Source organism: Callorhinus ursinus, unplaced genomic scaffold (genome assembly GCF_003265705.2).
Source record: "Callorhinus ursinus isolate GAN/ISIS: 27379988/994484 unplaced genomic scaffold, GSC_fseal_2.0 scaffold1, whole genome shotgun sequence".
In the NCBI taxonomy this organism is placed as follows: domain Eukaryota; kingdom Metazoa; phylum Chordata; class Mammalia; order Carnivora; family Otariidae; genus Callorhinus; species Callorhinus ursinus.
Genome location: NW_027397063.1, coordinates 123578100 through 123590904, shown reverse-complemented (window position 1 = coordinate 123590904; position 12805 = coordinate 123578100). Strand labels below are relative to the sequence as shown.

General features: G+C 36.4%; 1 protein-coding gene across 4 annotated transcripts in view; it reads left to right on the top strand.

The window, feature by feature from the left end:
• TBC1D5 (TBC1 domain family member 5) overlaps nucleotides 1-12805 on the top strand; it is a 581354-nt gene that overhangs the window by 35658 nt on the left and 532891 nt on the right. The window lies entirely within an intron of this gene.

Genomic DNA, 12805 nt, shown 5'->3' with positions numbered 1-12805 from the left:
TATAGCTGTTGGGACCATAGGTAGACCCCTGGGCTAAGCTGTTTTTCAGCAATTTGGAATTGTTGGAAGGAAAGATTCAAGTTAGATTGTGTTGGGTTTTTCTTCTAGAAAAATGTGTAATGACCAAGGCATGGACAACCATGGTTAGCCTATGGTCATAGAGAAACAGTGGAGGGGACTGGTGTGCAGAGAGCAGAATGAAGCCCACTGCCAGAGACAAACTGTCTCTCACCTTTGAGAGGAAGTTTTGTTCCGGAGGATTAGAATTGCTTTAATTCTTGGCAGCTTTGTAGTACCTGATTTCCAGCTCCCACTGTAATTTCTACTTAATCAGTTCTGTGAGATACCTTTATTTCTTTTTAATGTAAGTTTTCACTTTGGGCTAAGTACCTTTGTATAGGTTTCTATCATTGTTACCCAGAAAACCTTGTCTAAGAGAGTGGAATGTGGAGATGAAAATATCCACTGAGCAAACAGAAGGGAGTGAGGAGACCATTTCCTGTGAGATGTTGGTATAATTTTAACTTGCAATGCTGGGCAGTAACAGAATGGTGATGATTATTTTTAATGTGGATTTGAGTGCTTACCTGTGATTCAAATTTAATTAGGCATGTGTTTTACATTGCTTATGTTCTTTGGTGTACTGGCTTTCTAATTTAAATAACTTTTCTTTGAAAATAATAAAGGGAAAATAATTTAGCATTATTTGTAAAATTGAACATGCATATAACCTGTGACACAATTTCCCTTCTAGTTTGTACATAAAGTTCTTGTATGTGTGCACCAGGAGATGTGTTCAAGAATGATTTGTTAGAAGCATTATTTGTAATAGCATAAACTTAGAAATACTCAAATATACTTCAGTCAGAGAAAGGATGAAGAAGTTGTACATACATTAATGTGTTCATACAGTCATATATTGAATTGAATGGAGTACTGCAAATGAATGACCTATAGCCACATATACTCACACTGATTATCTTAGAAACATATATTTAGTGAAAAATAGTGTGTCTTCACTGAAAAAAAAAACACATATACAGGCATACCTTGGAGATACTGCTTATTTGGTTCTAGATCTCTTTAGTAAGTAAATATTGCAAGAAAACAAGTCAGATTAATAATTTTGGTTTCTCAGTGCCTATAAAAATTATGTTTATACTCTTATAGTCTATTAAGTGTGCAATAGCATGCCTAAAAACAATGTACATACCTTAATTAATAAATACTTCATTGCTAAAAAATGTCAACCATCATCTGAGTTTTCAGTGAGTCATAATAACTGATCACAGATCGCCACAATAAATATAATAATAATGAAAAAGTTTGAAATATTGCGAGAATTACCAAAGTGTGAGACAGAGACACAAAATCAGCAGCTGTTGAGAAAATGGTGCTGATAAGCTTGCTTGATGCAGGGTTGCTACAGACCTTCAGTTTGTTAAAAGAAAAAAAAGGCAATATCTGTGAAGTATAGTAAAGTGAAACAATAAAATAAGGTATGCCTTGTAGTATGATTCTAATTTTAATGGGGAAGTTCAAAACAAGTTAAAAACTAAACATATTGTTTAATTATACCAAAAAAGGGTAAAACATTAAGGAAAAGTGAGAGTATGATTAAGAAAAAAATTAGAATAGTGATTTCCTATGTGGGATGTGGGGCAGGTTAGAATTGGGGATGAACACACCAGGAACTTAAAGATAATGTTCGTATTATACTTTTTAAGACAGAGATGAGTTTATCATATTTGTTTTATTACTGTGCTTTATGGTATGTATTACATGTATGCTTATCATATTCTCCACATGTATCAGATACCTCATTATACAAAACTAAGAAGTTTTATAAATATGTTTGGTATAAATTTTTTTCACAAAAAATAACCCTCATAAGAACAAACTCAGCATTTCTAAAACTGAAATAATCACTAGTGTTTTAAAATCAAGTGTTTTCGGGGTGCCTGTATAGCTCTCTAAGTTGAGTGATTGATTCTTGGTTTTGGCTCAGGCTGTGATCTCAGGGTCGTGAGATCTAGCCCCACCTTGGGCTCTGCACTTAATGCGGAGTCTACTTGGGACTCTCTCTCTCTCTCTCTCCCTCTCACTCTACCCTTCCCCCTTGCTCATCTGCACTCTCGCCCTCTCAAATAAATAAATCTTTTTTTTTTTTAAGATTTTACTCATTTATTTGACAGAGAGAGACACAGAGAGAGAGGGAACACAAGCAGGGGGAGTAGGAGAAGGAGAAGCAGGCTTCCGCGGAGCAGGGAGCCTGATCCTGGGCTCGATTCCAGGACCCTAGGATCATGACCTGAGCTGAAGGCAGATGCTTAACAACTGAGCCACCCAGGCGCCCCTTAAATAAAAAAATCTTAAAAAAAAAAAGAAAAATCAAGTGTTCTCTCCACACTTCGCTATTTATTTGCCTCATCCCACCTTCTCAGGCCCCAAATGTTAAGGATTACTTTTGACTTCTTTATCCTCAGATTAATTTAATAATTTAATTTACAGGTATCTAAGTGCTAAAGATATTGTAATAAAGCTTATAATGAACATTTTACAAAAATAAATGAATGAAGCAGTCTTTATCTTTTCCTCTCTCATAGTATAAAGTCATTCAACAGGTTCTTTCTATTCTTACTGATATGCCTAGGTGAATCTGTTTTCTTTTTAGGTCCCTGGATTTCAAGTCCTTACATGCCTGTACTGTTTCCTGACTGGCCTTCCTGTCTGTATTCTTCCCTCTTCTTAGTTCATTAGTTCATTCTTCTTTTTTTCTTCTTTTTTTTAAGATTTATTTATTTATATGAGAGAGAGAGAGAAAGAGCTTGCGTGCAGGCGCAGGAACACCAGCAGGGAGAGGGAGAGAAAGAATCCCAAGCAGACTCCCTGCTGAGTGCAGAGCCTGTCAACGGGGCAGATCCCATGATCCTGAGATCACAACCCAAGCCAAAAACAAGAGTCAGACACCCAACTGACTGAGCCACCCAGGTGCCCCTTAGTTCACCCTTCTTACTGATACTGGATTAATCTTCCTAAAGCATTGATTGATCATCTTACACATTTCCTCAGAAACCTTTGATAATAAAATGTTGAGGTATATATTCTTTAGGTAGGGTACCAGTATTCTACAAAGTGTTTACCAAGGGTCCACACTCCTATTAGGGGGCAGGAGGTTAGGGGGAGACACACAGATACCTCTCTTACTGGCTGCTTCACCGTGGGGCATGGGGGTGAGAGGTGTGAAGGTAGCCTGCCTGATGTTCATACTCTCTGTGCTGCTGATAGCCTTCAGACTCCCTCTAGCTTCAGATATCATAGCTTTTTTGTATTTGGGATTCTCAGAGAAACTCCTGTATTTTGCAGCAAATGTAGTAGTTGTTGTTGTTGTTTGTACTTCAGTTAAGATTTTGTTTTCTGTCTTTCTGGTATTCCTCTTAGTTTCTGGTCTACCTTCTGGTTTTTGAATCTGGTTAGTGTTGGAATCATTATCAGAAGAATCATTTCATTGTCCCACTGTCTTAGACAAGGTTCTTTTGGTGCTAGTAGCAAATTCATACAATACTGCTTAGCCTAAAGTAGAATTTATATTAAAAAACAGTAAAGGTGTTTCATAGAACTGATGAGCAGGAATTACAGTTGAGCTTTACAGGAAGTTGGAAATCAAGAACCATGTATTTCAGATCTAATTTCTGTGGATTTGGTATGAGATATGGAGGCTACAATGTGAGTTGAGTCCACTGTCTTGATTCAGTCTGATTTCCAGGTTTAAAATCAATTTGCTGAGTAGATTCCTTTATAGATAGGGAGTTTGGTAGAAGATATTTCTTTTTTTTTAAATTTTTTTATTGTTATGTTAATCACCATACATTACATCATTAGTTCTTGATGTAGTGTTCCATGATTCATTGTTTGTGCATAACACCCAGTGCTCCACGCAGAATGTGCCCTCTTTAATACCCATCTCCAGACTAACCCATCCCCCCCCGAACCCTCAGTTTGTTTTTCAGAGTCCATCGTCTCTCATGGTTCGTCTCTCCCTCCGATTTACTCCCCTTCATTCTTCCCCTGGTAGAAGATATTTCTATCATGAATGTCCAGTTGCATATCTCTAGCCTACTTTTATATGTAGGTATGACCAATTTAGAAGTCTTAGAGTAGGAACCTTCCACAGGTGGGGACAGCAGTTGAAATACTGAAAGTAAGCTATTTAAAACTCTGTATGATATTGAAAGTTTAAAGAAATGTGGAACAAGGATCATGGTTTTGAAGATTGTAGGAAAAATAAGTTTTATAAAGTTAGAATTAATTCAGTATACTAATACTAATCAATGTCAAGAAAAATTCACTTAGCAAAAAAAGGCAAAGTAAAGTGAGAAGGGAATATAATGTAAGTCAGTTTCTCCATTTACAGTTAGGATTTTTATAATTTGGAAGTAGCACACATGTACCTTTTTTCTTGAAGAGTTGCAATGGCATTCTCCTTTTGGAAAATTAATGATTTATTTTTATGGAAAGATTTAAATTGGTACACATTACCAAGTTCAGGCAAGGATATTTGGAAATCAGAGGTATTATATGCTGATGGTAGTATAAATTGATACAGCTGTTTAGAGAACAGTTGTTCAATATTCAGTAAAGTGGAAAATATACATGTATATTTTATGTATAAAATATATGTATATGTATACCTTAGAACAGTGGTTCTCAACCAGGGCATCTTTACCTCTCAAGGGACATTTGGTAATGCCTGTAGACGTTTTTGGTTGTCACATCTGGAGAGGCATCTAGTGGGTAGAGATCAAGGATGATGCTAAATGTCTTACAATTGACAAGACAGACCCCCACAACAGAGGATTATTCAATCCAAAATGTCCATACTTTAGAGAACAAAGTTCACATGTTCTTATATGTGAACATAGAGATTTGTTCAAGGTTGTTCCTTAAAGCATTGTAATAGTGCAAAATTAGAAACAATCTAAATGTCCATTAGTGGATGATTGGATAAATAAGATGTGGTATGCATATGTGATTCAGTACTTCATAATAGGAAGCTTCATATTAAGGTACTATTCATAATAGTACTTCATAATAGGGAGTACTGAATCACATGCTATTGAAAAGAATGAAGTAGGGGCGCCTGGGTGGCTCAGTCGGTTAAGCTCCTGGTTTTGGCTCAGGTCATGATCCCGGGGTCCTGGGATTGAGCCCCACGTCAGCCTCCCTGCTCAGCGGGGAGTCTGCTTCTTCCTCTCCCTCTGCCCCTCCCCCCAGCTTGTTCTGTCTCTCTCAAATAAATAAATAAAGTCTTAAAAAAAAAAGGAATGAAGTATATCTATATCAGTAGATCTCAAAGATAATGTTGAATGAAAAAGCAAGTATTTTTAGTATACTGTTTATGAAAATTGAAAAAATATACAACATGAGTCTTATTGTAATATGTAAATAAAAGTGTAGGAAATGTAAAAATACATGCCAATCTCATGACAGTGGTTGCTAATAAGGAGGTGAAAAGAAGGAAATGGCACTAGGAATGATGAATAGTGGACTTTTACTTTATCTCCACTTACTCTTTTGTAAACATACATAAAGTGAAGCAGATAAAGGTTCATATTTATGGACTTTGAATTCATAATGTGAATGCCATTTGTTATAAATTCTGGTTGGGGAAATGTAGAGGTTTATAATATTGTTTGTTTTTTTATAGTTCCAAAATTTCTCAAAAAAAATCTTATGAATTCCATTTACAGTTTTATCTACATTTAGGTTTCATGGCACTTAGTATAGCATGCTCTTTCTTATTTTGGTTCTTTCTGCTCAGGAAGTTAACTTGGTTAACTTGGTTTCTTATGGAGAGAAGTATAACTATTTTAAGGTATTTATTTTATTTAGTTTATGTGTATAATTGTGGAGAAGCTATATTAACTGCCATTAACCACTAAATTTGTGCTTAGTTCACAAAAGTAAAAGCCATCAAAAAGAACTCCCAACAACTGTTTATTTTTGTGTATTAGAATAGATAGAAATAATTAGGCTTTCAGTGGAAACATAAAATATTTCTCCTATTTGGACATTTTGTTGCATTGATTTCTTTTTATTACTGTAAAAGTATTTGATTATAATAGTTTAATCTTTTCAGTAACTATTCAGGAAATTAAATTTGGGTATCTAAGTGATTCTAGGAACTTTACCCATAAAATGTACTTTAAAATCTGAACTCACATTTTTTGAATAAGTTAACTGTGAAAATTTTTATAAATGTTACTGAAGAGAGAAAATGGATGTAATGTCATATCCAATATATATTTTTTGGAACATAAGGATCAATTTTCATATGTGATAAAATATATTCACAGTAAAATGAAGTAGAGATAGTGCATGACCTATAATTTTTTTTCTTAAAGTGATATAAAAATAAGTGTCTCAAATACAGTGTAATTAAAAGTTATAATAACTATTCATGATACCTTTGGATTTAAATTATGCCAAATTAAATAACTGAGATTAAAATTGCATTTCTAATTACATGGAAGTTTGTGATTTTTAAACAAAAAGCATTTACCAAAAATTATCCTAAAGTTTAGAAAACCCACCAATTTAAATTTAAAAACTTAAAATAACCTTTAGTTAATGATTTTTATTTACTTTTGTTAGAACTTAAATGCAAAAATAATAACCCATATTTCCTTACATGTAAATGGCAATCCAATCAAAAGGTTGGATTAACTTTATTTTAAAAAATACAGTTCTTTAAAATTTTAGATTAGATATAATTTTTTGTTAAAGGACTTAATACAAATGATAAGAATGGCTTAATTATAAAATTCATAAAGATAATTTAAATTCAGAATATTTAATTTAAGATAATTTAAGCTCAAATGTATAATTATGAACAGTTATGACTCCTAACTATATAGAATTTGAAATAAGTCCTATAACCTTTTTAGATAATTTTCATAATTAGGTAAGAACAAGGCATGAACTATCTCCGTTTGATTTTCTTGCTAATATTTGCAATTTAATACTAGAGTTATTCCTTAATTGCTGAAAAAGAGTTGTCTATAACATGGTTACCAATTATTTTTCTATAATACAATATATAATTTTAAAGATTTTATTCAAGAAATAAGTTGGTTAAAAACTTGTAAAAGAACAGCTTATTAGTGGTGTGTGTAAAGGTAGAGTTAAGTCTTTGGTGGATTCAGCATTTATGGAAAAGAATAGCTGATTAAACCTAGAAATTTATTAGAATTAGCTCTCCTTCAAGTGTAAAATTTGTTCTCCAACAAAGGCATGAGGTTCTGGTTTGAGCAAAAGGGTGAGACTCTTAACTGTACCCTTTTTAGTGCTGGCTCTGTGAGGAAGTAGTACAAACATGCTGCATGTTTGTACCATGGTGCATTCTTTTTGAGTTGAATTTTAGGGAGATATTACGGAATGGGAAAGAATTAGAACAATTATTTTAAAATAATACCCATTGCTGAAGAAAATTAATGATTGCCATTAACGATTTCAGGTTCTGTTCCCAGTATCCCATGTATATGAGTTTTGTTGCCTTTTGGGGCACTTATTAGGGGTGTTTTGGTGGGAAAACTTTTAATTTCTGACTTAGGATGTTAATCTTCAGATATTGAAGATTCAGATATAAATTAGTTATTGAGTGTCCCTATAGTAAGCTCAAGAGGTGCAAAGTACTAAACTTTATTTCCCCCCAATTTTAAGCCATTTGCAAATGTTTGTAATGAATTTTGGCTTTGTAGCTTGTTTTTATGGATGCCATAAAAGATCTTTGGTTTGCTTTTACTTAAGTATTTTAAAAGACTGTTGATTTTTAGTATTACCTTAAAAATTTATTTACCTATCCACATCCATGTTTTAAGTAAGGATCAGGAAGTACCAGTGAAAAGCTTACAATTATGGGAACATTTTCTATGTATGGATGTGTATATATATGTAGGTATGATTTTAAAGCCTGCCTTTTTCTCTCCACAAAGAAGACTTGAAGCAGCTGAGAAGAATACACATAAATTTGAATAAAAACTCAGAAGGCACTAAGGGATATTTAATTTTTATTAGTATTGGAATAGATTGGTGATTAGTTAAACTTGGTGTGGTTTATCAAAATTTGAAATTATAAGGGGGTGCCAGCGTGGCTCAGTCGGTTAAGCGTCTGACTCTTGGTTTAGGCTCAGATCACGATCTCATGAGGTTGTGAGATTGAGCCCCGCCAGGCTCTACCCTCAGGGTGGAATTAGCTTGAAGATTCTCTCCCTCCACCCCTCCTTCCACTCATGGTGCACCTGTGTATGCATATGTGCATACGCTCTCCCTCAAATAAATAAATAAATCTTAAAAATGTTTTAATTATAAGGCCAAATATTCTCATAGTGTGACCCTTGTGTCTGGTTGAAACAATGCATTGGAAAAACAACAACAACAAACTTCACCATGAATTTCCAGCTTAAATCCACCTTTATTGTAAACCACAAAGTTAGGGTGTTTTGTGTGTTTTATGTGCTCAGGCATTAACTTTGAATCAATACACCTATGGAATAGTTTGGAGAAAACTTCCTCTTATTTAAGTACCTTGCCCCTGAGCTTTTCAAAAGGCTTTCTGCCTTTCTCATCCTTTACTAACTTTAACCAGATGGATGTTTTAACTGCTTAGCTCAGTTTTATTTTCTATTTAAATTATTTTTCCATGTCCTGAGATGTAGTACCATGTGAATTTTATGAAGATTCAATAAGCAATTAAATTTTTAAAAATTTTGCTGAATTGTTTGAATTTGGTGGCACTGAATCAAATAGGTTAATACATCATTTCATTTAGTTTATTTGCTATGTATGCCTAGTGATCGTCCTTTCAATTGAATGTGATGGGAAATGACGCTAAGAAGCAGCCGTTGATTCGATTTTGAATATTTTTTTCTCTTTATATTGTTACATTTAATTTACATATCTTTTCTTACATATTTTTTGATACTGTTCAACATGTTCTTTCACTTTTTAAGCTTTTAGCCATTACTATGTCTGTTCTATAAAACCAAGATCCCATCAGGTTATTGTGATGCTTCAATTAGATGAGTGTCATACATTTGAAAAATGGCCAAACACTTATACAGATATTAGTTATGATTCTTCCTCAGGAGGTGTGATGCCGTAATTTCTGTTTTTCAGGTAGGTTTGAATTTATATTTGATTTCTGTTAGATGTCTGAGCAGCGTCTTTTAAATGAACTGCATTTAGAAATAAAAGAATCTGTTCTGGTTAGAGGATTTGATAGGTAGAGTATGGCGAAATATTACGTAGCTCACTTCACATTGAAAAGGACAGTGAATGGAAATTGGAATCCTGTTCATTTCAGTATATTTTTTTTTATTATTTCAGTTAGCCAGCATATAGTACATCGTAAGTTTTTGATATAGTGTTCAACAATTCATTAGTTGGGTATAACACCCATTGCTCATCACAACACATGCCCTCCTTAATACCCATCACTGATTACCCCATCTGCCCACCCCTCCCTTCTAGAACCCTCAGTTTGTTTCCTGAGTCTAGAGTCTCATGGTTTGTCTCACTCTCTGATTTCTTCCCATTTTCAGTATAATTGAAGATAATCTTTAGCCTGTGCTAATATAAGAATGTATTTCTTCTTGTTTTATAAACTTATACATTAAAAATAACTACTTTAATAAACACAATTTAGTGTTAGTGGCAGTATGGACAGAGTTTAGTGTTTAGTGGAAGTATGGACAGAATGTTTCTACTGGGAGTGGAAATCACGAACTCTTAAAACTTGGTCTCTGGTAACCTTTACTGAGTCCATTTGTTTCTATTTTGTTTAGTTAGAGTACATCTAGCCCAAGTTGTTTGTTTTTAAAAATAATGGTCCCCGTGTCCTGGGATCGAGCCCTACGTCCAGCTCCCTGCTCAGTGGAGAGCCTGCTTCTCCCTCTCTCTCTGCCTGCCGCTCTGCCTACTTGTGCTTTATCTCTGTGTGTCAAATAAATAAATAAATAAATAAAATCTTAAAAAAATATGGTAGAAAATGTTAGTCTGGAATTGTGTTGCGGTAATTTTGGTGGATGTAGCCTCTGCACTGATAATGAGTTAATAGCCATGTATTTACCTGTATCTTTATTATCTGTTTTTTTCTTACATCTTAGATTGTCCAACTGTGTCTTCAATTAAGCTGGGAAATTTTCAGCCATTATTTATTTGAATGTTACCTATACTCTGTTTTCTCTTTTAAATTCTTTTCTAATCTTGATCTACTTGTTTTTCTTTTTTGAAGATTTTATTTATTTGACAGAGAGAGTCACAGCGAGAGGGGGAACACAAGCAGGGGGAGTGGGAGAGGGAGAAGCAGGCTTCCCGCGGAGCAGGGAGCCTGATGCGGGGCTCGATCCCAGGACCCTGAGATCATGACCCGAGCTGAAGGCAGATGCTTAATGACTGAGCCACCCAGGTGCCCCATCTACTTGTGTTTTAGAGCATTGCTACTTTAAAGTGTGATCTTCAGATCAGTGCTGGTCTACAAATTGATTTCATTGGTCTATGATGAGTTATGGACAGAAATTTGAAGTAAGCTTTTAGAAACTTAATAACAACTTGATATTCTTGTGACATCCAAGCACAAGATTTTTTAAAAAAGAAATTCACTTTTATTGAATTTTACAGTTTTTGTCTGCAGTGGATTGACAATTTGAAGAATGGCTCTTCACAGATGGTTTCAGCATTATTTTGTTAGACCCTATTCTATTCTTTATATATTTTAGCTGCTTTTACATATTTTTTCTTTATCTCTCTGACCTGAATTTTAGATCGGTTTTAAACGTCTAATTCTTCCTCTACTTGTATTGAGTCTATTTAACTTTTACTGTGAATTAAAACTTACGTTTTTGATTTCTTGAGGATTTATTTAACTTGTATATATATATTTTAAGCCTTTCTGTTGATTGGAACATCTTTATTGTATAATCTGTTCAGTAGTTGAAGAATCTGTAGTCTAATCCTGCTGTCTTTTGTTCTTTTGTTTGTGTTGACTCCTTCATTGTATCTAGTATCTTTGTATGTTTTGTGACTTTTTTTTTTAATTTGAGTAGAGTTTTTTGAAAGCTGCTGTATTCTTTGAGGCCTGTATTGAACTTATTTTCTTTCACCAATAATTTGCCTATGTTTCCCCCAGATGCCTGGGGGTATTAATAGTTTAGGAGTACTTCAAACGACATCATCATATGAGATTTATTGGATTATATATGTAGTGTGAATTTAGTCTGAGAACCTTTTGGAGGTTACACTGTGGATACTGTGTTGAGAGAATTGATAAAACATTCTTGCAGTAACAAAATTGTAGAGCTGGAATACAGATTAGGGTTTCCTAGGGGTTAGGGATGGTGGGGTATGGGGTGGGTATGACTAAAGGGTAACAGGAGGGAGATCTTTGTGGTGCTCTTAACCTAAGGGTGTAGCCCTTTGGCATAACAGCTTTATAAAGGTGTTTCCTTTTGATAGACTTTTCGAGTCTATCCTGAGCCTGTGTAGCCATCAAAATGTAAGCCCAGTTTTCTGCAGTGGAACCACACATTCTCAAGATAAAAGGTGGTTTCTGGTTTTGCTTATTCTACTTTTGTTTATGGCTTATGAGAATACTGTACTTTCTTGCTAGCTAAGCAGTTCATTGAAATAGATTTTTCCACTAACTTTTAAAAGTAACCTCTAAGAGGGAGGCGGAGCAAGATGGCGGAGGAGTAGGAGACCTAGATTTCGTCTGGTCTCAGGAATTCAGCTGAATAGGGATCAAAACATTCTGAACACCTACGAACTCAACAGGAGACCAAAGAAGAGAGTAGCAACAACTCTCTGAACAGAAAAGTGACCACTTTCTGGAAGGTAGGACGTGCGGAGAAGTGAATCCGAGGCGATATTCGGGAGGATAGACGGCGGGGGAGGGGCCTCCGCCGGCCGCTTCTGGCAAGTGCTAGAGCCACGGAGCACAAAATCGGACCTTTTAGAAGTTGGCTCCGTGGAGGGACATCGCTGCAGTGGCTAAGCGGGGGGTGGAATCCTCCCGGGACAGTGTGGTCTCAGGACCCTCGGGGTCACAGAGAGACCGGGGGTGCCTGAGTGCGCCAGAGCTCCCAGGTATCGGAGCGGGGAAGCCGGCTGCAGAGACGGAGCAGAGTCGCGGGCTCTCAGCTCGGGGTGGCCATAAACTGTGATCTGCGGCCCAGTCGGGGCACGGCTCCTCCAGCAGGGACCCAACAAGCGGCAGATCCGGGGAGACTCCCCTTCCTTCCTGGGGAGGAGCGGTGCGGGAACGCACTGCAGGGATCTGCTGGGTTTGGAGACTCTGCGCGGGGTCGGGTACCAGAGATAGCAACGCTCGGTCACAGGCCGGGTGAGCACGGGGCGCGGCCGGAGACCGGGGACACGGAAGTGACTGCTTTTCTCTGGGGGCACACTGAGGAGCGGGGCCCCGAGTTCTCAGCTCCTCCGGGTAGAGATTGGGAGGCCACCATTTCTGCCCTGGTCCTCCAAGGCTGTACGGAGAGCTTGCAGGGAACAAAAGCTCCTGAGAGCAAACCGGAGCAGCTTCCTTAGCCCGGACCGACAAGGGCGGGGCAATTCCGCCTCCAGCAAAGACATTTGGAAACCACAGCAACAGGCCCCTCCCCCAGAAGATCAGCACGAACAGCCAGCAAGCCAAGACCAAGTTGATCGATCAAGGAGAACGGGAGAACTCCAGCGCTAGGGGAATACTGCACATAGATTCATGGCTTTTTTTTTTTTTTTTTTTTTTTTA